Here is a 24,725-nt window from a genome sequence, read left to right on the forward strand (position 1 = left end):
AAGGAAGGAAACCGGCACTTGTGCCTGGAGAACTAGAATGGGAGCTTTCTCAGCTACGAACTGATAGGGCACAGGGCTGACTCTCTCCAAAGAGTGTGTGTTAAACAGGTGTTCATAAAAAAAAACCACAACTTTTAAACAGAGTAAGTAAAACCCTCCCTGTATCAGCTTCTCAGCTTTCTTTGGTCTCTTATGATAACATAATCCCACTATTTTTCAGTCTTCCAAAAAAGTCCTCCTGGAACAGAGAGCTCAAGACTTAGTTTTCCCCCAAAATGGGGTGGGAAAAATCATCACCTCCACTACCTTTAAGACCTTCTTTACACATAATAAAGCAGGGGGGAAAACCCCAATTTATATTCTTGTGAGATTTACTGAGTCAGACAGGGCATGTATATAAAAGGTGGTTGGGCTACTGGTTCCCACTAACCAGGGATCTTAGAATAAACAAAAGACAAGGAGAAAGCCATTTTCTCAGAGAGCCAAAAACATTATCATTGACTATACTCCGGCATATCTGTGAGTGATGGAATTCATTTTTGTTGCTTGTGCACTACTGAAGTTTACTTGAACCTCAAGAAGTGCTTCCATTCTAATTTCAAGATTTCATGTAGACTTCATTCATTAAGTTAAAAAGTTGTGTCTTTGCTGGAGTATTTTGGCATACAGAATATTACTAAGATGTTAAGGACTGTGTATCACAGATACTGCTATTTATTCTTGCAATCTTAAAATTTCTGTTTCTGAAACTTCTGTTTAACATGAACTACCATGAAAACCATTTTGCCAAGATGATTTTAATCATAAATAATAACTTCACAATGAGACAGGGTTCAGTAATCTTTACTGTGGAAAAAAATTAAATACATCTTATTTCAATCTACTTTGGGGTTCTTTATGCATCAAATATATATTTTTCATAATTCTCTGAAGTTCTTGGGATGCTTAAAAAATCCACTGAAGGCCAAAATTGTATACATAGGTGGCATCATTTAGGCTACTGGTCATGGTTTGCTTTTCTTATTTCCCCAGAAGGAAGCCTGAGATTCTCATTAGTGTCATTCACCTTTACAGATTAAGGCCCATTCTCATGCAGGGGATGCCTGTACGAGGGTGTATCCATTTTACATACAGAACTCTATTGTTTTCAGTGTGCACTAATTTGAACGATCAGTGTCAAATATAATTTCACTACTTACAAATAAAATTAGACACTCACTAAAAAGTGTCTAAATTGCTTGCAAAGAACAGCCATTACATTCAAAAGTGAGATGGTATGTAAGAAAAAGCCCACTGCAGAAACAGGTATAATTACACCTAAAATTCTTAAAATTACAGTATATATCTAGTTTAAACTTAAAAATCCCCATTATTGGATCATTTGGACTGACCAACTGAAACAGTGCTAGAAAAAAAATCTCACAGTGAATTTCAGCAAATGGAGGATTATCAGAAATGAACAGCAATTCAGATAATGCATCCTCAGATCAGATCTACTGTAATAATGTGGTTTTATCTGCTGGAGATACAGTGCCCACTTTGGATACCTACCTGAACGATTTAAAGAATTCTACTTCAGCAATTCTTACCCATCGGTAAATGTTTCAGAACAGTGGGGATCTCAGGTACACAGATGCACTGTTTACAATTAAAATCACAAAATGTACTCCTCTCAAATATACTTCAGGATGTAAAAGTTAAAATAGAAATTCAGTCAACGCTTGTATTCTTATGCCCTTTTTTAATCAAATGCATGATCCCAATTTGTCAGTATTTTGCAAATTCACCCTATTTGCTAACTAGATTATAAGACCTTCCAATGTCAGGAGCCTTTGACATGATATTTGCTTATTAAAATACTGTAAAATTATAATTAAAAAAAAATTTTTTTTTTTTTTAAAACTGGTCCAACCACTTCCTTCATAGAAATGAATATTTTACTTTTCTAGTGAATCTGCCTTTCCCGTGTCTTTTCTCTTTTTTGGGAGGGAAACTGGAGAAGAGCATGAGGTAAGCATACATAGATATGGATCATTCCTAAATGTGTGTCATGCTTATCCATTCTAATCTTTCTTTTGTGCTTATTTTTAAAATATAAAACATGTAAACATGTCCATACAAACTATATACACGTTTATGTTGTAAACATGGCCTAATATTTTCTCTTTCAACATTTATAATAAAAATAAATATTAAATGAGATTTAAAAAAAGATTTTACTCCAGTTTGGGTGTTGAGTGATAGCTGCATTATAACTACCATTTACAATGAATATTGTTAATCACAAGCATTCTTCAGTCCAAACAACTTGGGGGGTGGAACTTAACAAAAGGACCTTTGTTTTAAGTAGAGTTGTTTAATTTTCATATTGTGCCCATTCTCCAGATCAATTTAGTATAAACGAGATGTTTCCATTTTTTTCTGGATGATCAGAATAAGATTAGTTTTACTACCACACTCTGTACTTCGAGCAACATCCAGGAGCAAACTGTGAATTACGTAAAATAAATATATTTTTATTGCCTTATGATAATATTAGTACTGAGTACTCCTTTTTCCTAAAAGTATTAACCATAGTTCTTGTGGAAGTAGTGTGCAATAGATAAAATAATTACATTTTAACTTCTTATCTTTCAGAATCTATTAAGGAGATGAAAACAGAAAAGATTTACAGACAGTACTATACTGCCCCTACATGTTCACAACAGAAACAGCAGTACAATTTGTTGGTTTCCCGAAGAATTAACTGAAAAATTTCAGTTTAGCACTGTTAAAGAATATTTTTAAATTAGTTAAATCTCATGTTTTATTTTGTACTTTCATGAATACATGAAACAAAAATAGCAATATAAAGAAGATTAAGAACACACTGAAATCTTCAACATATTGGGAACTATAAAACATTTTCATCCGATTGGACAAATGTTGTAATTCCTCTTAAATGATCAAATATTCTAAATTACAATTTGTAACAATACAGTCCAGTTATTCTTTTTTATAAAAACATATAAAATGGGATGTGTCAGTGGTATTACACAAAGTTAAGGTTGCACAAAGATAAGACTAACTCCTGTACTACAGGTTTCAGAGTAGCAGCCGTGTTAGTCTGTATTCCCAAAAAGAAAAGGAGGACTTGCGGCACCTTAGAGACTAACCAATTTATTTGAGCATGAGCTTTCTACAGCTCACTTCATCGGATGCTGTAGCTCACGAAAGCTCATGCTCAAATAAATTGGTTAGTCTCTAAGGTGCCACAAGTCCTCCTTTTCTTCCACAAACTGCAATATCATCCCCTCTCATTGTTAAAGTCACTGAAGTATATCGTCTATAGTTTAGTATAGTCTATTTAATTCCCTGTGTACTCCTTACATTTAAATAATACTGTAGACATAAATAAAAGATCTCCAACATGCAATTTCTCTTGACTTAGTCAATTTTCATCTAACACTCCATTATTTAAGTCAGAACAAGTCTGGAGTTATCAATATAAATGACCTTAACATACACTTATCACCTCAGGCAAAAATCTTACAGCTGAGCATCAGCCTTAAATGCCACATTGCAACTTTTTTTATCCTTAAACATTTTTCTCCATTATATACAAGGACCTACACAAATCATCTTGTCAGGTCAGAAACCACATTTTCCCCTTTCCCCATAACAATCTCATAGTTTCTGTTGCATATTGCTGTTTTATTCAACTTAAATTGTAGTAGATGAGGGGTATCACATGCAGATTTGACAGTTGGGACAAGTGGGCATCTGTATGTCTTGAGATTGAAATCGGCAGTTGAAATCAGCTGCATTTCATAAAAATCATGGATAGAGCAGGGAGAATACATGTTTTTTCTGTTCGCTGGCAGTTCCAAAATAATTGGAAAAAAATCTATTCGAGTCAAACTGAATCCAAACACTGAGAATGTGGGGGGGGGAGGGGGGGAGGGGGAAGGAGTGTGGGTGAATTTAAAAAATCCAGTTTGGGTAAAACAAAACATGTTCCTTTCTAACTGAAAAGAATTTTTCCAGTTGGCAACAGGAGGAGGACTCCCCCCCCTTATAACCCTGGTTAGAGCACACATCTGGAATGTGAGAGCCAGGCTCAATTCAATTATGAATGACTACAAAAATATGGAATTTTTTAATAAGAGTTGTGGCAACTGAGTTTATTAAATGTAATACATTTGCTCTTGTCATGATTTTCTTTCCCTTTTTTCTTGCACAGTGAATTATTCCCAAGTACAAGACAGCCATGGCAGGAGGAAATATATTACATTTAATAAACTCAATGGTCACAGCAATCCATGTTTTGGTATAGGTGTATGCATGCATATATAGTACAGTTAACATTTATATCCACAATACCTCATATTTATGGCACGGTAAATCCTTTGCTCTTTTAGGAAACAATATATTACTTGTTCATGTTCATAAAAGGTATGTTTTTAAAATTTATTCTGATAAACTATAATGCATTTCCAACTCTAGAAGTTCACTGATGGGCCCTCTGTGGAAAAGCTGCAAGCATAGAAATTAAAGAAGGGATTTCTCCTTTTTTCTCCCTTTTCACTTAGGGTTTCAATGTCAGTAAAGCTTTTAGGGCTTTTCTGTATACTGATTTCTGCAGAGAAGATCTATCATTACAGAATGGGAGGATTTTCCCCTTGTTTATATTTTTTAAATGATTTTAATCTCTAATTCTATAATCTCTAATTCTATAATGTTTCCCCATCTTGGCCATATCACATGGAAATGCTGGGTATTATGCTTCTCTTATCTGAGTGACAGGCAGAAAAGTACTGTACCAAGGGGGGAGGGATAGCTCAGTGGTTTGAGCATTGGCCTGCTAAACCCAGGGTTGTGAGTTCAATCCTTGAGGGGGCCATTTAGGGATCTGGGCCAAAAATTGGGGATTGGTCCTGCTTTGAGCAGGGGGTTGGACTAGATGACCTCCTGAGGTCCCTTCTAACCCTGATATTCGGTGATTCTATGAAAGATTTTTTATCACAAGGAGCTCTAGGTCCTACCTTGTGTCTCTTGATTTATACAGAATTAACTTCCATACTGTTCAAGAAGAGAAAATAAACTTTACCAAGTAAAAACACGAGAACATGGTGTAAGATACCTGCAGCCCCCACTCCTAATAAAAACAGCACCCTTTTATCCTCTCTTCCTTCCTTCTGCAAGAATGATTAACACTTTACACTATGAACAATATAATCCAGAAGGGTTGTTACAGACTAGTTCATCAGAAAGCAGAAATATCATTTGCTGGTAATGTTTTTATTTTTATGATAAGATTTTTCCAATTTGTAACTATTTGAATCAAGCAGTTCTGGGAATTGTGTGGATAGGGAAAGAATTACTCAGGCAAAACCAATATTCAGCACTCTACAACCAAAATCCATGGCTCCTGAAATGTAGGCATTAAATCAGCAATAACTGGTGAAATCACGTAGGATAAAAGCATTAAATGGGAGGCTTAAAAATCACGGTTGAAAAACTTTTAAGCCTCTCCCCAGAGCATGATCTTCTTCCATCAGAAGACAAGACATCCTTGCTTTTCAGATATTTTTAGGTACATCAAAATGTCCCGAATATACCAGTAGTACTTACTTTGTGGTTAAAGACAGAAGGATAACCAGGGAGGCCACATAGTGGAGAAAGGAACCCCTAGAATCCATCCCTACAGAACATCTGAGAAGTGGGCTTGAAGAACAGAGTTGAAGCTCACTGACACTCCTTGCAGAAATGATGGTTACTACAAACAGAATTTTATTGGTCAGAAATTTAGGGACACAGATTTTATGGTCTCAAAAGAGCTTTGCAGAAACAACTGACGATCTATTTGTATGCATGGTAGTTGTAGCTGTGTTGGTCCCAAGATATCCGAAAGACAATTTGCAGACTCTCAGGGAAAAAACTGAGGATATGACACAGGAATGATGGAATAACAATGACATTAAAAAGGAAAAAAAATTTCCTTTTAGTATAATATGCTACCCAATGCCTGATCATGCAGGAATGTCAAGTATTCAGAAGAAAGGATTCTTTCACTGAAAGTTCAGCTCACCGTACATTAGACTAACACAGATGGGCATCTTCAGACTGAGCTGAAGGGCTTCCATGAGAGAAGGGAGCAGAATAAATAAAAGAGGGATGACTGGGAATGGGTGAAAGGAACTAGTGTCTGTCTATGGATACCTGAATCAGATCTGCAAACCAGGCCTGATGAGGACAATATAAAAGATGATAATGGCATATTGTTCTTGCCCATTTAAATCTGGCAAATCACCTTGGGTAGAAGTGGTACCAGTGCAACCATACATGAGACTGGGGTTTCACATTATTGCAAAGATGATCGCATAACTGGCTTGTTATAAAGGCTACACACATTAAGGAGTGGCTGCAACCTCATGTATTACAGGGCGTGAACCTGAACAGATGGAACACCCAGTGCTCCAGCAGATATACTGGAGAGGTGACGTGAACCAAATAAGATTGCTTAAACATCTAAGTTACTATTCAAGGTTCACATTCATCAAAAGGCTTTCCAAAAAAATCATCTTGAAAATTATTTAATAGCACTGAAGAAAGCAGTTCCATTTTTTTAAAGTTATCTTTAGGGACTAGGTGGAGTTATTAATTCAAAAGGAGCCTATGATACTAGACTATGCAGCAGACTCATAGTTACAACATTAGTTTCTAGAGGTTGCTGCTTATTTGTGATATGTCACTGATAAGCAACTGCTATTCTCAGACTAACCACCACAAATTTGAAAGGAATTTTTCTTTAAAAACAACAACAAAAAGAGACAGTTCAGTTTGTAGGCTAATATATGAAAAACTGCTAAATTAAAATTAAGTCTATTTGCAATAATGAAAGGAAAAAATGGGTACAATGAACAACTGAAGAGTTATTGATTGCACCTGCTGAATATAAGAACCGGTCCAGTATGACAGATCAGCATCTGAAAAAGCCTCCAATTCTTGTTTCTCAAAATAGAGGAAGGAGTCCAAGCAGAAAATGCATATGCAAAATTGAAACGAAGGTTGCAGCTCTCTTTTGATAAAAATCTTTCTGACTAGCCAAAAGAGATCTAAAAAAAATAAAATACACACTATAAGTGAATTCAAGATTTTCAGTGAGAAGTCTGCAATCTGGCACATTTCAGAATATTTCTTTCCAGAGCAGTTTATCTAGACAGAAAACATAGGGAAATATAAAGGATAATACATTTGTTTCTTAAAAACAAAATGAATATTCCAATTAAGCTCAATCATCTTTCAGCAATGACAGTGAAAACGTAGGTTCTTTAAAAGTTTTCATGGCCTCTCAGAGTTGCACACACTGTATCTGGGTAAACCTCACTAATGATATTTTTAGTTAACTGTCACTGAATACTCTTCACTACATTTCCAGGCTCTGGCAACTAAGAATACATAATATTTCTGTCTAAACTGCTATCAAGCCAGGGGTTACTAATAGTATTTCGAATTATCACAGTATAGTGCAATGTTTTGACTGCTCGTATCAGACAATATGGTTTATTGTTCCAAAGAAGGTAAAATATACAAGAACCCATATTATACAAAAAAATACGTTACTAGCAGCTGAGAGAACGATAAGGTTTTCAAATATAGTATTGTTTGGTGCGTGTGCTATGAAATTCAAAGTTATAAGACTAGAGACTGCAGTAGGACTATGAACATAGAAAAATATTTAGTTAACTTTGCCTACTGAAACTTTTTTTTTTGTTTTTAAGACCAAAAATATTTCAAGATCATTATTTCTGATACACTGGACCATACACCATATACATTTTATTGTAGAGAAAAATAAAGTTTACCATTAAAAAACAGGGTTGATATTGGTACTGCACCTCTAGGAGGTACTGCACAGAACTCAGTCTCGGGGGGGGGGGGGGGGGGTTAGGTGATTTTAATCTATCCTGATTCTCAGCTACTTTGAGGGGGACAGCACAGTTCAGACATCTCTAGGGGCCTAAGTTTTGGCAACTGTTTGTTCACACAGTGCAACCTGGTATCTTCATTGCACTGTCTCTCCATCCCAACATAACCCCTCCTATCCCTGTCACGCTCTCTCCAACAGGCCTTGTGTGAGGCTCATTGGAGTATAGACCTACAGCCAACTTTTACACTGCCTGCACAAAGGGAATTCTCCCTCAACCAGAACCAGGACTTTTAGGGTCTCTTATCTTGAGTAACAGCGCTAGAGCAAAGTAAAGATCTCACCCAAGGTGCATTAATAACCATTTTTATTTTTCATTCATCCATGAAACTGTACATGATGAAAAGGTAAAGAGAAATTTGTCATCAAAGAGAAGCATTTTTTTTAACATCACTTAGTAGTGAAATGTCACAAATCGCTATACTTCAAAAATGATGATCACCTGACTCATCCGTTACGCTCAAAATGTTGATACGCTATTTGCAGTAAACCTAACCTTACCATAACATGTGCCTTAGCAAATCCTTCTGTGTTACATAGATATGGGAAAAAAAATCATATACTGTAAATCATTTTTCTGTATGCATCTCATTAAATCTGTGGGAAATTTCATATATTCTATAGTAGAGTCTGATTATCACAATTTCCAATATGGAACATTAGCCACATGACTAATTCGGTGAAAGTTATATACATACATGCATACACACACATGATGCATACAAACACAAAGCAGTGGAGTAAGAATGAAAAAATTAGGTGTCGCTTTTACCTAATTATGGACACCGAATTGGCATCCTACCCCAAAATAATATATTTTCTAATAAATTGAGACAGGTTGCAAACCCATGAACACAATTTAAATGATTTACAGTAACAGGAAAGGACAGAAATGAGGAGCACCTCAAGGGCAATAGGCAACATCAAACAGTTGCTGAGCTGGTGTTCCCATACATAATATTGACTTCACTATGCTACTGTTGCCCTGACATTGTATACATATACTGTATATAATAATCAGGTTTACCAGAGACGACTTATAGCTCCTCCATTGAGATCAGAGGAGATGAACTCTTTTTGGTGAATTTTTACAACAGTTCCCAACTGCATATATTATTTTATAAATAGTGGAACTAAGAGTATCAAAACCATTCCCTCAACCCTCTCTCAACCCTCTGTCCCAACAGGAACCATTCCACATTAAGCACTGACAGCTAAATCCAAGCTACCTCTTCTGAATATGCATAAGCAGAAAAAAGAGGTGATCATAAGGGAACCAAGATGTTTGTTTTAAAATAAGGAGACTAAAAGCTGACAAATAGTTGTGTTACAGTTGTACTGGCGACCTTACCTGTGCATTGGCATGCTTTATATAAATATATAGAAAAAAAGTAAGTTTTTGTAACAATGCCTATCACTGAAGCATTTTATTTTTCTAAGTGTATCCTTAGCTTTGAAATAACTCTTGCATTTGTGAAAATTATAATTTTTAAAGGTTTTTCCCTTTAAGTAATACAATTATTTACAACCTTAATTCTAGGCTAACAAAAGGATTTTGAATGGGAATCACGGTTTATATGCTGGTGGTATCTAGAGGTAATAACCTAGTAACTACAATCAGTTCAGCTTTGATTCTTCCTACCTCAAGGAAGACATGAAATGTGTTCAAATAAACAGTTATTGTAATAATAGCTCAACAGTCCACCACATAAAAGTACAATGAAAGATTGGGGGTATTTTTTGGAGGGAGGGCGTTATATGGGAAATGAAATGCTCAGATAAACAATACTTTTTTTGCTGTATTCTTCTTTGATCTTAATGATCGAGAGAATAATCATCTGTATTGTTCATTTTTCCTTATGAAGGTAAAATAATCTAAGGGACAAACAAACCTTGGCTGCCAAAGAGTGGGCGTGTCTCTAACCTTCTACTTTACTTGTGAAACACGGACACCAGTCAGAATGTTGGAAATCTAGCTGCTCTTGCTCAGTTCTATACCCACTCATCTTCTGTGCTGTTTTATGTCAGTCTCACTTTCTACGTGCTTATTCATTCACAGCCAATGAAGCAATGTTCTATCTATGACACAAATCTCTGATTGGAGTAGCAGTGCCTAGCTTTCTCCATCTTGTGATAACTATAAAGTTGCTAAATATTCTTTGAATCTGAAGCATCCGCCAGAGCGGCAGGAAATGCCATCTCCCTCAAGCAACCTTTGTGAAGTGACTAATCACTGCCAAAGACCACACAGGGAGCAGCTCAAGTTTTATTTCTAGATTAAGCAAACCACTTGTGATATACAGCTGAATCACCCACAACATTCCTTTTAAGTACTATATCAAAAAGTCTTGTCCATTTCTAAATTGTGTTTTTGGGTGCGGTGAGAGTCAATTACGTGGCACTTCTTATTATCACAGAATTAAAGACACTTGAAATCTGAGCTCAAACTTTCCCATTCATAAATTAACATGGCATGTGAAAATGCTCAGCTATCTAAAAGTCCATTTCAGAGATTTAATTAAGCAAGTCCCCTCATATTCTCCTTTCCCCAAAATCCAGCAATACTTAAGTGTCAGTATTTCAAAACATATTTTCCTATTCTGCCTATTTCTCAGTTTAGAATTTAGCACCAATCTCCTGCTGCTAAATTCAAATACAGAGTTTCCTAAAATCTACCCATGGCCATAAAAATGTAAACGTGTAGTTTCCTTACAAATTCTACTAAGATTAAAAAGCTGAAAAAGCATTTCTCCACACAAAGTATGAAGTCCTGATGCAGTCAATTCTATTAGGATTTTTAACAAACATTTTCAGAAGTAAAAAAATCTCCTATTGAGGAAATACAATATACTGAGTTTCCAAAACAATATAATCATCTATGCAACTATAGGTTTTGCTGTTCTAAGTAAAAAACAAAAATTGTATCGAGACAACCAAATGGATACAAGTAATTTCAGCTGATTGATTTATTATGCTAGTATCTGCCAAGTCGGTTACCCATGGTCCTTGGTCAAAAATAAGGGTTTCTATTTAAATTATAACAGTGATGATAATAGAAATAAAATTACATTCTTGTTAAATCTGAGATCACATATACTACAAGAAAAACTATGCTGATGCAACAATTAGGAAAAGCGAATGTACCCATTGCAGTCTCAGAGGCAGGGGAACTATGGCTCCTTTACATGGTCTCCCCTAGTCTCACTGCAGGAGTTCAGGTTCCTCATGGTTTGGGTTCGGAGATGGAATAGAAGAGGCATCATCCAAGCTGATCAGGTGGTTAGAGGGGAACTGGGAGCCCTTTGGCTACCGCATACCTGAGATGGGGTCATATAAGCCTTTTCTCCCTGGCTGGAGTGTATTATGTACCCCAGACAGGGGATCCAACCCTGAGATTAGAACAGGACTGGGTTTTGGTGTCTGCTATGCCTGTGGATATTTTTTTTTTTTTGGGACTGAGAAGGAATTTTTCTCTCATTTCCAGATTGACCAGGGTAAGATGGTTTTCTTCGCCTTCCCCACAGCAGCTCAAGAATCTAGTTGGATAGGTCAGCAGTTAAGATTCAAATTGTCACAACTTAGCAGGTAGAAGCTGTCCAGTGCAGATACTTGTTCCACTGCGGGTAGGGAGGGGGGCGTTTCCCTTATACATTTGAATTGGATATGGACTTAAAGAAAGGTATCCCTCAAAAAAGCCAGGGAACGGAGTTGGGGCTACTGGACAACCCCTTTTTCCTTAACCCTATATAAGACTGGGACCACATGTGGAAGGCTGATGGCAAGCCTTCCAACAAATGGGACAGTTTAGGGAAGGATGGACGACCAGCACTGGACAAGTTATTGTTGGACAGTTTCCAGATGAGATAAGTTAGCAGATATGCATCCTAAAAAGCATATCTTTTCCATGTTCTCTGTCATAGAATCATAGAATATCAGGGTTGGAAGGGACCCCAGAAGGTCATCTAGTCCAACCCCCTGCTCAAAGCAGGACCAATTCCCAGTTAAATCAATTCCCTGTCCTCCTTCCTTCATACCCAGGACAAAAACTCTTTGTAAAAGTTGACCTGGAAAGGAGTAGGAGGGTGGTAATTTATGATGTATAAAGGCTTGAAACGTTTTTTTCCTTCTGCTTTTACATATACATTACAAATTCTGGTTCTATTTCGGTTGGAAAACTCTGATGACTGAAAAGCTACAGTAAAGATGACATAAGAAGGAAGAGAAAAAGTCCACAGAAGGAATTTTAGTACAAGCTTTCTCTATACTAGAAAAGTTAATTTAAATCAATTTAAAACTCCATCTATTTAAACTGGTACAAACCGCTTAACGAATAAACCTTGAAACAGTTTAGATAAGGCCTTAGACCTTATCTACAGATAATTTTTGTACCTCTTTAAATAGATCTGTTTAGAAACAGAGATTAAGCAGTACAGCCCCTTAGTGGGGACATGGTTATACCAGTATAACAGGGCTTATCTCCATAACCTGCTGGAAGCTATAAGCACATTTTGTAAGTCAAAATAAACAAAACAAAAATGGTATTCTGGCAGAAATTGATATTTTGACAACGTCGATGCCTTTTTCTGTATTCTGAAGAAAAAAATGTATATAGTATTAGATACAAGATGGTTGAGAGTGCATGCAAATATGTTGTGACATCACTTTTGAATACCATCTTCATGGGGGGGGACAAAAAAGGAAACAACTATTACTTTTAATATTGCACGTTCTTGAATGCTAACTACTTCATCTACTAAGAAAATACAGAATCCTCATATTTCCTAAGTGATGTCAATGGAATTTAAAAGTTTGGAAAGCATGATTTTAATATATTTGTACACAACCACTACAGCTCTTTTTGAAACACAGCGGTTGTCATACATACTAAGTTTTTAATAGGACAGCAGCTTTGTGATCTTCGTCATTACATACTTTGGACTGCCACACCCAATATTTGACATATTTTTATTGTTCAAAGGCAGTGTATATTTGTATGCCCTCTCTATTGTAACTCTCACTTATCTGGTGTTCTCAGTGTATAATGCTGAGCTAATTTAAAGAATAAAGCCGTCGGACAGTACATTCCTAAGGCAAAAGAGATACAGAGGCTGTCAATTCCATATTATGAAAATGATGACTTTAATAGTGTTCTGATTTTGTTAGCTTTAGCAGTAAGTTTTTAAAAAATGAAAATAGAAAGTACTGTATAACAATTCAACACTTCATATTATAGAATAGCTTATACAAGTCTTAATGTTTCCATTTACACATTTTCTCAGCAAGATAAACATGAGTTCTTCATAATGACAGTTATAAACCTGGCATTGTTTCAATTTTCATCATTTTTGCTTTAAGGTTTTTTTTACTTTGATTCTGAAGGCAAAATACAATTAGAATTTAACCTCAAAAAGACAGAGTACTGAAAGTGAGAAAACGGGACTGGGAAATAGCTTTATATATGCCAATAGTTTTCTCACTTTAATTTTCAAGAACTCTGCCTTTTGAGGTTATGTTACAGTTGTGTTTTCCCTTCATTAAAAGCAAATATAAAAAACTGAAAAAAAATATACATATGTACAGATACATAAACACACACACATATATTACACGAGCGTGAGTACAGATTACGTAGCTATAGTCCTGGCACCATAATCAAGACTGCAAGGCAGATCAGTTTAAAGCCTTATTTACTCAGTTAATATTGTACAAGTTTAAGTAGTGAGTTCTTAAATTAAGAAACCCAAAGAACTGGTGGGTTTCCCACACACCCAATTATTAAGTGATGTTTCATAATTTTTTATCTCAATATTCATATGCAAAGAGAGGCTAAGTTAATGTGAGCTGGAGGGCAAAATAAATGGGAACATCTCTTCAAGGAATAATTGTATTAGGTCTGCAGTTCAGATTATGCTTGGATAATTATGCCTGAATAACCTCAAGGGACATAAATTATCTATCAAAGTACAAAGGATATAACTGAGAATGGCAGCAATTGTAACCAACTCATTTCAGATCTCAATTGGAATGGCTGACCAATACTATTTTGCCCAAGTTAATAAAACATACAGCAAAAATTTAAAGAATATATTTTAGTAAGCTCAAGTACTAGTGCTACCAGAATTAGAGTAAATAGTTAGCAATCATGGCTTTAGAAACATCAGGTGTATCAGATATGATTTTGATACTAGCAGTTCAAGCTACTTTACAAAATGGACAGCAATAGATGTAAATAAAACCAAAGGAAACAATTTTCCTAGAAGGATTTGCAGCTAAAATAATAGTTAAATGTCTTTAAAAAAAAAAAAACCTACACACAAACGAGGCCCAAGATGATGTCCTAAATCGCTCCCTAAGTTACTGAAGCAACAAAAATTAGTGGAGACTCTTGCAAGTTTGGACTTAATAATCCTGTGTATCAGTTCCCACTCTGTAAAAATCTTCCTCCTCTCAGAGCGGTATTGCAAAGAAATTAAAGTTTGTTAGGCATAGATACAACAATGATGAGCTCCACAGAAAAGCCAATAAGGAAATCAATAATTCCTTATTCGGTGCTGGGAGTTTTATATGAGTTCAGTAGATATAGTCATTCGTGGATGATGAGGATGGAAGAAAAAAAAACCTCAACAGTTGCCTCATTCCCTGAGCTCCACGCATTCCAGATGTGGAAAAAAACCCCGCATAATATGTTATCATGTAGAGAGTATATCATAATGTTTATGCACAAGGGGGCACAATTAAGACTGCACAAGCAACCTTAATTCTTGTATACTTTTAAGTAATTTACTTGATTGCCTTAATAACATTCTTTTAACACAGTTTTAGTATGCCTGCGATATCCTAGTATTTAAAAAAACCTCATTTCTATTATGTGCATACATCCTCATCATCATGGTATGAAATCTGGACCTTCAGCACACAATTTTCCTAAAATGCTCCATGATTACGTACAATAGCTGGCACTTTCTTGGTGAATGAGTTCTAGAGGAGAACGCTTCACACACTGGAACAATGAGTCTCACACAAAAGTAGCCCTGCTTTACAGGCAGAATAGCGGAGTGCCTATCACATTTGTTCTGGATAACAGCATGGCTAAGTGACAGAAGGCTGGTCTACAGTATTAGAAGCTGGGCTCTACTACCAGCCTCTGCAGCCTCCCAGTAGGATGTAAGTCATGGCCTCCTGGTCCCCAGCCTACTGCACGTTCCCATAGGCCAAAGATATTTGGATTGGGGGCAGGGGAAGGTTGAGTGACAGCTGCAGACATGTTGCCTGGTCCACCTCCTCCTCTCCCTGAATTTCAAATTTGCATGGCATGCTGAAGTGAGATGTCAGGGCAATGCATGTGCTGGGTTCATAGAAATTGATGTATTTTGCAGGTCAGCCTCTAGCACAGACAACGGAGCAAAACAAATTTGGGAAATTATGATTTTCAACAGCTTATAACTTGCCCAAATCAAGAACAGCAAACAGCATCTTCCCCCTTACACAAAAGCCAAATTTCAAAGTACTGATGCAAACTATGGAGGTGTTCGATCTCTTGAAAGAGACGGGAAACATTTCATACTGAAAGTATTAGGCAACCTAAATATAAAGTTGCTATTGCTCCTCTGATAATATATTACTATTAAAAACCTAGAATATAGTCATGATAAAACATTGAAAAGACATGAAAAAAAAATCACAGCTGCAGAAATAGTTCAAAAATGTTTGGCGATAACAAAAACAAAAAAATTCAATCATTCTTTGCTCTGATCAATTTTGAAAGTCTCTAGACCTTCTTCAGGTGAAAAAGCACATTTTGCCATTGATCAACAGTAAATAGAATACCTAATTACTTTAAAAAAATGTAATTTTAGAAAGAAAGATTACTTTCACGCCTGAAAAGTAGATTAATTTCTGTTGTTTTCCTGATAGTTTTATCATTCCAGACCTAAACACAAGTGAGGAGGTGCTCATAATCAGGGGTCCCAGTATGGTCATAGCCTCAGTATTCCAACTCGTTCAAAATGCAAAAAAAAAATTCATTTCTATTGGAGTGTCAATCAGTACTATGCATGTCATTACTTTGGAAACTAATTTCATTTTGTTTAATCTGTAGTATTAAATTAAAACAAAAAAAATAGTTATAGATTTAAAAACACACATACTTCTCAACATTAAGCCACAAGTAAAAAGACACTGAAAGACTCAAGATAAAATTGGTGATTTTTTTTCTTCTTCCTCTTTAAATAACCCAAGTTACCAAGAGACCAAACCTAAAACCAGTAGATAACCCTTGCTAAACTTTGACTGCTAGCATTTTTTTAACCTTACTAATATAGAAATTACAGGTATTTCTGGACCACAGCCAATGATGCAAAAAAGTCCCACATGACCTATTGTGCTACCATCACTGATCTGACTTTAGCAGTGAAGAATCATGCTGTGACATGGGCCATCATTCTATGCTGGGTTTTAATACAGATGTGTCTCCCCACCCTCCATATGTTGCACAATGAAGTATTTCCATGCACATACTAATAGTTTTAAACTCCCCGGCCTTTCCTCGCAGCCTGTGGACAGCTGAAAAGGTATGTCATCGGAAAGCAGGACCCACAGAAGCACTTTATCAAGTTCTACCTAAACAGAAAAAGCTAAGATGAAGCCTGCAAATACAAAAATGTGCAGTGTGGATCCCCAAGACAGGCAAAACATTCCCCTGTATGCTAAAATTCAAATAGGGCATCATTTTAGAATAGAAAAACTATTTCTTCTTGACCCATTCAAAAATTTATTCCAGAAACCTCAAGATACACACAGCACTAAGCAATGAGCCAACAGTGTTTGTTTATGTAAGACACCAAAATGAAGAAAGGTGGATACACCCTTAGCTTGGAAGGCAACAAATTAAAAACAAAAGAAAAGAAAAAATGGAACAGTGGGTTTAGGACAAAGAATGAAGCCAGATGCAGGTAACAGGAGAGTAGTCTATGTGAACACAAAGGCCCAAGTAAGACTATGTCTACCCTACAGCCATGATCGATGCTCTGAGATTGATCCACTGATAGTCGATTTAGTGGCTCTAGTGAAGACCTGCCAAATTAACAGATCGCTCTCCAGTCAACCCCCGTACTCTACCCCTGACGAGAGAGTTTTTGCCATCGACCCCGCAGTAACTCGACCTAAGGTACATCAACACCAGCTATGTTATTCACATAGCTGGAGTTTTGTAGTGTAGGTCAACTTACCACGGTAGTGTAGACATAGCCTCAGAGTCAATCATAAACAAGATTTTACAGTAGCCAGTAACCAACCTGGTTGGCTAGCTGTCTTGACTGATGGAAGCAGATCTAATCACAGCACACAAATCACCAACTCAAAGCTGGCCTGAGGTGGTCCAAGCTGGCTTCTCTCCTTCTGGAACAAGACTGCCACAGTGACTAAGAAATTTAACAAGGCTTTCCCCCTTGGTGGCTACTTTTTATATGAGAAGGAAATCAAAGTAGAGAATCAGAGGGGCTTGCCATTTTTATCTTCTATTTAACAAAAATAATTTCAATAAGATTACAATAAAAGAACAGGTGTTTTCTCCACTTTTAATTACATTAGAATTGTAAAAAGGAAATAAGGAGTGATATACTTTTCAAATATGTACCTACATTTCTCTTTCATTTGCTCTCATTCTGTATGTAAATCTTTCTTAAAACAAAGCAGTATGATTAAACTAAAATTTTGTTTTTAAATTTTACCTTCCCCTAGTCCAATCTGATTTTTGTGCTTAAAGAAAAAATAAAACAAGGACAGTAAGTCTGTTTTCCATCTAATCACATTTTGCAGTTTTAAGCCAGACAACATTAAATATGACTTGAACACTGACTAAAATAACTTGCTAGTTTTAGAAGTACAGACAATGGATTACAATGTTAACAACAAGGATACAACAAGAACAAATATTGCAAAGATCATGTTCACTAATATTTAAGTCCCTGGCATGAATTTCAGTGCCCTGATATAGATGCAAGTATTTGCAATCGATGCCAAAGTCATTTTTTATAGTGGATAGTGACCTCTGATTATCAGGGTATTTCAAACTATAACAGGAGTTTAAAACTAAATTTAGATTATGAGAGTTTATACTGTGAGCTATTTTATATTATTATTCAACACCACTATCATTCTGCCATATGTCGTCTTTGCATTTGATAACCAGGACTTAATTTCTGGCATCATTATGAGCTGGGAATTGCAATTATGTTAGTGACAAAATTACAGGTCTAAATACATAAAACAAAGAGAACATTACCACAGTTTGGAACAAATCTTTCACTCCCAAGAAAACAGAAGCTGAACAAGTATCTGGTTCTGATTACATGTAGGTCAAGAGAAGAGATACCAGCACTGAAAGCCTTGCACAAGCTCAGACCAGATGAATGTATCAAAATACAGTCAAGAGCAAAATCTGGTAAATATTATGGTATTGAACAGTGAAAGCCAATTAGCATCTGCTATAAGAGTTATATTTTATTGTAGAGAAAATAAAGTAACAAAATCAGTTCTTTCAATATATTTCATGATTTAAATAGTGTAGAAAAAGAAACAAAAAACAAACTTTCTAGAAGTCCTAATTAGGCTAAATCCTACCCTTACATTATGAAAGTTTGTTAGAGGGAAAGGTTGCCAGTCCTGCATGTAGTCTAAGTTTAAAGCTGCCAGTACAGAACAGAATAGCTCTGGGTGTGCAAAGATAGGAGAGAAGAGACATATTTCTGGATGAAGCTTTATTCTTTTTAAAAGCAGCGCACACATGCTTTATCACAGGATACATGCTAGGCAATTGAAGGACTTATGCTTGCTAGCTAGAAGAGCATAGCCCAAGGAACACCATCCGCTACAGAAACTGGATCTCTCCTACACTCTGTAGGGGGAAAGATATTTTGCTACTATAAAGGGAAAAAAAGTAAGTTTAACCTGAAATTGACAAGAAGTTATGGTAGAAATGTAAGAAGGAATGTTGTGGTGCTATACCAAACATGTCAAAATTGCAAGCATTCTTGTCAGCTGCTGCGGCTATCAAGAGAAGTAATTTTATGGTAGGGTTTATAAATAGCAACATGCTTTGGAAAAGGCTATCATTTGTACTCTCCGAACACTATATATGCAGATTCAATTTAAGCCACATAAATTACTAAATTGTTTTCAAGCCCATCAGTAAGTGTGCCAAAATACTGAATCAGTTAGTGTGTAAAAAATGTGGAGCTAATAACAAATACCAAGAATACCTTCTATAGCATCTGTTGTACTGTTCTTTTTCTGTCTTTTGGAGGCAGAGAATGTCAGTGGAAGATTGCCAAGGCACAGAGAGGCAGTAAGATGTAATGTATAAAGCACTGGACTGTGATTCAGAAAACCTAGTTTCTATTCCCAGGTCAACCAGGGTCCTGCTGTGTGACATCACGCAAGCCATTTCACCTGTCTGTGCCCCTATTTCCCCATCTGCCCTTCCTCTGATTAGGTAGAAAGCTCTTCAGGGCATAAACTATCTGTGTGTGTTTGTACAGTGCTGAGCACAATGGGGCCCTAAACTTGGTTGGTTGACTCTAGGTATTATTGTAATCCAAACAATAGACTTGAAATGGCCATGTAAAAATAAGATCCACAAGTAAAGTAAAAATCCACAAGCCTACAAGAATATTTAAACTGCAAAGGAAAACATATCAAATGATAAAATACTAGATAAAAAGCAGCATGCTTTAAGTGAGCAAAATTAACTTTTATTATATACTGCAAGAAATATAGATTAACTACAGTACAGAAATCAAGAATTTGTGACCAACCTCCCTTAAAAAAAACAAAACTATCACTCCCCATAATAAGTTACTCAATCTTAAATTACATAAATTGATGCCAACAAAACTGTTTATAGTTTAGAAATTGTTTAGATTTCTAAAATATACCTAAGTGTTTTATATACTTCTGTCTTGCATCTACAGTTTGTTTTCATTAATTTTTTCAGTTGTGAACAAAATGATACCTAATATCTATGGAACACACACAAGGCAACATAGCATACATAAGCTTAATAAAACATATGAAATAACAAGAGGCAAACCAGGAGGAAAAGTAGCATAGTTTATCAATTTAAGTATAAAATAGAGAAGAGCTTGTGTAAACATGAACATTAATCCAGAATAAGGTAGCGTGTGAATTTAAAGCAGATTAATTCTTCCTAATTAACTCCATATCTGAATATATGTTCTGGAATAAGAGAGTTGGACCCCAAATTAGTTTAATTCATGTAGTAGCTTTTGGCTAAAATAAAAAATGGATTACGCTATTTCAGAAAATGACACTCTTATTTCGGAAGAAGCGTGTCCCCTCATGAAGTTAATTTGGAATAGTTAATCAGGAATCAATATTCAGCAATAGCTCCTTGTTTAGACAATCCCTAAAAGGGTTTGGGTTCTCCTTCCGAATTTGCCATGGTTTTGCTGCATGAGAACTTTTGCAAGTCACAAAGGTCTGTGCCTCTATTACTCCTCTGTACAATGAGGGTACTTCCCTACCTCACCAGGCTTAATTCATTACGTGTTTGTAAATCACAATGAGATCCTTAGATAGAAAGGATGAAATTAGTAGGATCAAAAATTCATCTATGGAAAAGTACCCAGATGATCTACTAGCAAAGTACACATATATTCAAAATTACACATTCCAGTGTTTCAGTATGTTGACTGTTCAGGCAGGTTCTATGTCCTCTCTACTGCACAAAAATTCTTATTATGCTCTGCTTTCTGTCTTTATTAAATATTATACCAGTAGCATCATATTTAAAAGTTTGGGATTTACTGTAGCATTTTCTTGCTCAATATCAACAGGTTCTTCGAACATATATATCCAATACATACTTATGCAGCAAAGTAGTATATTTTAATGGATTAGGCTATCACTACTTTAATATACTGTGTGCAACTGTCTATCATCATGAAACTTACCACCTGGTTTATCATGGAAATTTATTAAAATGCATAGTTTTTTAAATTATAAAAACTACATCCATTTATGATGCAGTAAGATGAGAAGTTGTTTTTTGAAATATGATCAAACTTAACACATGACTGTGTCCTGCAAGCCTCTCAGTCCCTATACATAACAGCCTTTCATTCCAATTGGCTGGTCAGCAAATATTTTAAGGAATACAAGAGATTTAAATGTAGACTCTTTTCAACCTAAGATACAAAAGCAGAAAAATGTCCCCAACTATAATGTGTTACTTATACAACTTTTCAAATAGCTGAACAGCAATTACTGTCTAGACACAAGTCAGAAAGCTTTTTGTGTCCTGTTGAACAATGGTTCCAGCCAAGATTATCACAGTTAATCATGTAATTCTATAATGAAAACACAAAGCACGTAAGTACAAAGGAAGCCTGGGGGCAGAAGAGACTAGAACTGTAAGCTGTGGTAGGGAAGACTGGTACTGATTGGGTAACGAGACTGGGAGCCATGGAAGGCAACAGTGGAGGGAGGGGAGAGGGAGAGTGGGACAAGCTGAGCAAGGAGATCAGGACCAATGGGGGAAAGAGGAGACAGATCTGATGAGGAGCCAAGATGCAGGGGGAGACACCCATTGAACAATGATGCTCATTAAGTGAGCATCATCCATTCTATGGACTGTGCAAGAATTGTATGGCAAAAATACTGTGAGATCATGTAATTAATGACTATCATAATGCATATGCACCTAGCGGCCACCTTAAGATTCCACAGGTAACCTTAATTTCCTATATTTTTAGAAACATTTTAGTTAAGGTTATTTTAAAGAAAGTTCTTTGCTTCAACTTTCATTCTAGTCAAAAGTATTTGGACAACATATGCAGAAGGTGCAAAGCATTTGTGTGCAACACAAGAGGTGCCTTGATGGATTTTTTAAAAAATTATTTGCTTCAATATGGTAACAATGAACCATGAACGTCCTGTTTTTTTCCTTCTACTGCCATTTCAACCTTCTCTATAGCCCTCTTTTCTCTACTTACATTCTCTGAATGTATGCTGATAGCAGCCACAGTTTGTGTGTGGAGAAAATGGAGGGCAGAGTTATAGGAGGAAAATAGGAGGAGAAAAGAGGGGTACCCCATTAGAGACCTCCACTGTCCCATGTGGAGGAAAGTAAGAAATCTGAAGTTTTTGTTTGGGGGGAGGGGGAAGACACTTCTGGCCAATCACTGTTCTGTCACTTCATGTGAGAATGGAAGAGAAGGAGCTAGTAGTGAAGGAGGAAGAGAGTATGGGGATTGGGGAAAGAAAAAGGAGTGAAGGAGATAAACAGAGAAAGAAGTGATCTGTGGTGCACAGAGCTCACAAATCAGTCTTTCATACTAACCCTTGATTCTAATATATTTCACTGTGTGTCACATCCTTACATATGTAGCAAGAAAAATGATTAATTTCTTCTTCAGTTAACTTTCCTTAGATTGCACTGTATTTAAAATGCAAATGCTGACCAGAACATTTTTACTTATTCATACACATATGATGTTTAAAAAAAAACAACAACCTAGCTTCCTTAACATGTAATTTTATATTCTAAGGGAGGCCAGCCACTGGTCAGGACATTACTCATGGAATATACTTGCTCATTTTTCCACCATAGAGGTAGTGCCTCCCTTTAAGTTCAGCCTCTCTCTGCTGGACTTATGCAGAACTTGTGGCTGCACTGCGAATCACACTGTACAAAGTTCTGTGCTTCTCAGCACACGACTCTGAGAAGCCTCTTGTTGAGAGTATACTTTGGTGCACTTAGGAGGGTTTTTACTGGTTGCTTTGCACGCCTACATTTTCATTTGATCTTTTAGTAGACTGTGTACTGAGACTTTCACATACTTTTTTTTTTTTAAATCCCATCGGAAGAAAGAACAAGGTATCTGACTTTCTCTACACTCTCGTCTAACGGAAAGAGATTTCAAAGCCCATTTCACATACAAAATATGCAACTCTCTCTAAATATTTGGGACATAGGACAAAAAAAGGAATAAAAAATTGTTTGTAGTCATGCACTGTTTTTTTTTTTGTTTTTTTTTTTTACTGTACCTAGGGCCTGATACAAAGCCCACTGAACTCAGTAGCATTGTTCCCTTAGTCAGAACCTGGGATAAGCAATATTTTTTCAAGGAAAAAGTAAAAATGGAAATGGTCAGTTAAAGAACCTAATATGCTTATTCTAGTATCAGACTTAATTACTATAAAAGAGATGACAAAACAAATGTGAAGTCCTAAAGGCAGTTTGGCGAGGGCCCACAAAACCAAGCTGAAATGTCAACATTTCCCTGGAAGTTTTGAGATCTGCTCTCAGGAAAACATCAAACGTAAGGAGATTCATATCAGAAAACTTGAATAAATAATTCGGGCAATAGTATTAATAAGAAATTGGATTAGCTTTCTGATAGATATTTGGAGAAAATTTAGGATGAGATCTATGTAACAGGTGAACCGCCCCCTTACTCTGGTTGCATGCTCGAGTTATGGAAGTTTTCTGCCATTTTGCTAGAAAATTTATCAGTTGCAAGGAATATCTGTGATGTTAAAGGCTCAGACATTCAGGCTTGAGGGAAAAAAAACAAGCACACAAACAAAACACATACCTGTGAAAGTCAGGGTGGTTGTGGGAATTATGGAGAAGATTTCAGGGTTTGGCGATTGCCATCCTTTATGAACCTGTGTAACTATGGTCTATGAATCCATTAATGTGGTCAGAATTATAGATGCTTTACTGAGACTTATTTTCAAAACAATTTTGGTGTTTAGATGGAATAGGGGAAAGGCATACATGAGTACGCAGGTCGACAGGAGAGAGAAGGTTTTTGTCTTCTATGCTTAACTGCTCTGGTACATCCAAGTGGATGACTTCAATGCAGAGAAATTCAGGCTTATCTTCTGAAGATCAGCAACTTGAATAGGCTGCTGGTACAGTAAGGCTAGACTGCTGGTGAGGGCTAGACTGCTCTATTGCATTGCTGAGAAAGCCAGTAGAAAGGGTGGCTGCACTGATAACACACACACTCTTTCAAGAAGCTGAAAGCAATCCTGAAGATCCACTGGCACAGACAGACTGGTAGTATGGATTACATGGCTCTACAGATGAGTGAAGCCTGGTAAAATGGCAGCCTGAACTAGGCCACACTGACACATAAGGACTAGGTGAAAGCCAAAAGGGATGCAGATTCAGCATACAGGTTCCTCAGCATGCTCTAAAAATAAGGTCATCAGATTCAAATTACTGCAAGTCCAGTTCATGTCAAGTTCCCAGTACTTTATAGAAGGAAGTTCTCACACTCTATAAAGTTCTGTAGTGAAGAGCAGTCATCACAAATCTGTTCTCTTAGGTAGAGGAATAGTAAACTGAGGTCAAACTTTGGTGCGATAGCAGCTCAGAGAGAATCTGAACTCAGAGCAGCTGACTGTAAACTGTTTTATCATGGTGGAATGAGCAGGCCTAACCCATGTGTAATGTACAGACCAGTGAATGCCGATATAGGTAATGTATACATTTTTTTTCAATTAATACACAGAAATTTGAATGGGTTGTGTGTGTAACTAAAGTTACATTTACTACTATGTGAATAAACTGTATTATTTATATGTTGTCACAAAAGGCCACTTTTTAAAATTGAAACAAAGACACATCCCTGATGAGAGTTTATACTCTACGGCTAGATTTTGCAAATTACAAACAGCCTGGAGAAGGGAAGGTGTGGAGCTGCATCACCCCGGAGGGCTTGGA

General features: G+C 36.4%; 1 protein-coding gene across 6 annotated transcripts in view; it reads right to left on the reverse strand.

The window, feature by feature from the left end:
* FBXW7 (F-box and WD repeat domain containing 7) overlaps nt 1-24,725 on the reverse strand; it is a 283,622-nt gene that overhangs the window by 88,318 nt on the left and 170,579 nt on the right. The gene's annotated exons all lie outside the window — the stretch shown is intronic.

Source organism: Lepidochelys kempii, chromosome 4, assembly GCF_965140285.1.
Source record: "Lepidochelys kempii isolate rLepKem1 chromosome 4, rLepKem1.hap1, whole genome shotgun sequence".
NCBI lineage: Eukaryota > Metazoa > Chordata > Testudines > Cheloniidae > Lepidochelys > Lepidochelys kempii.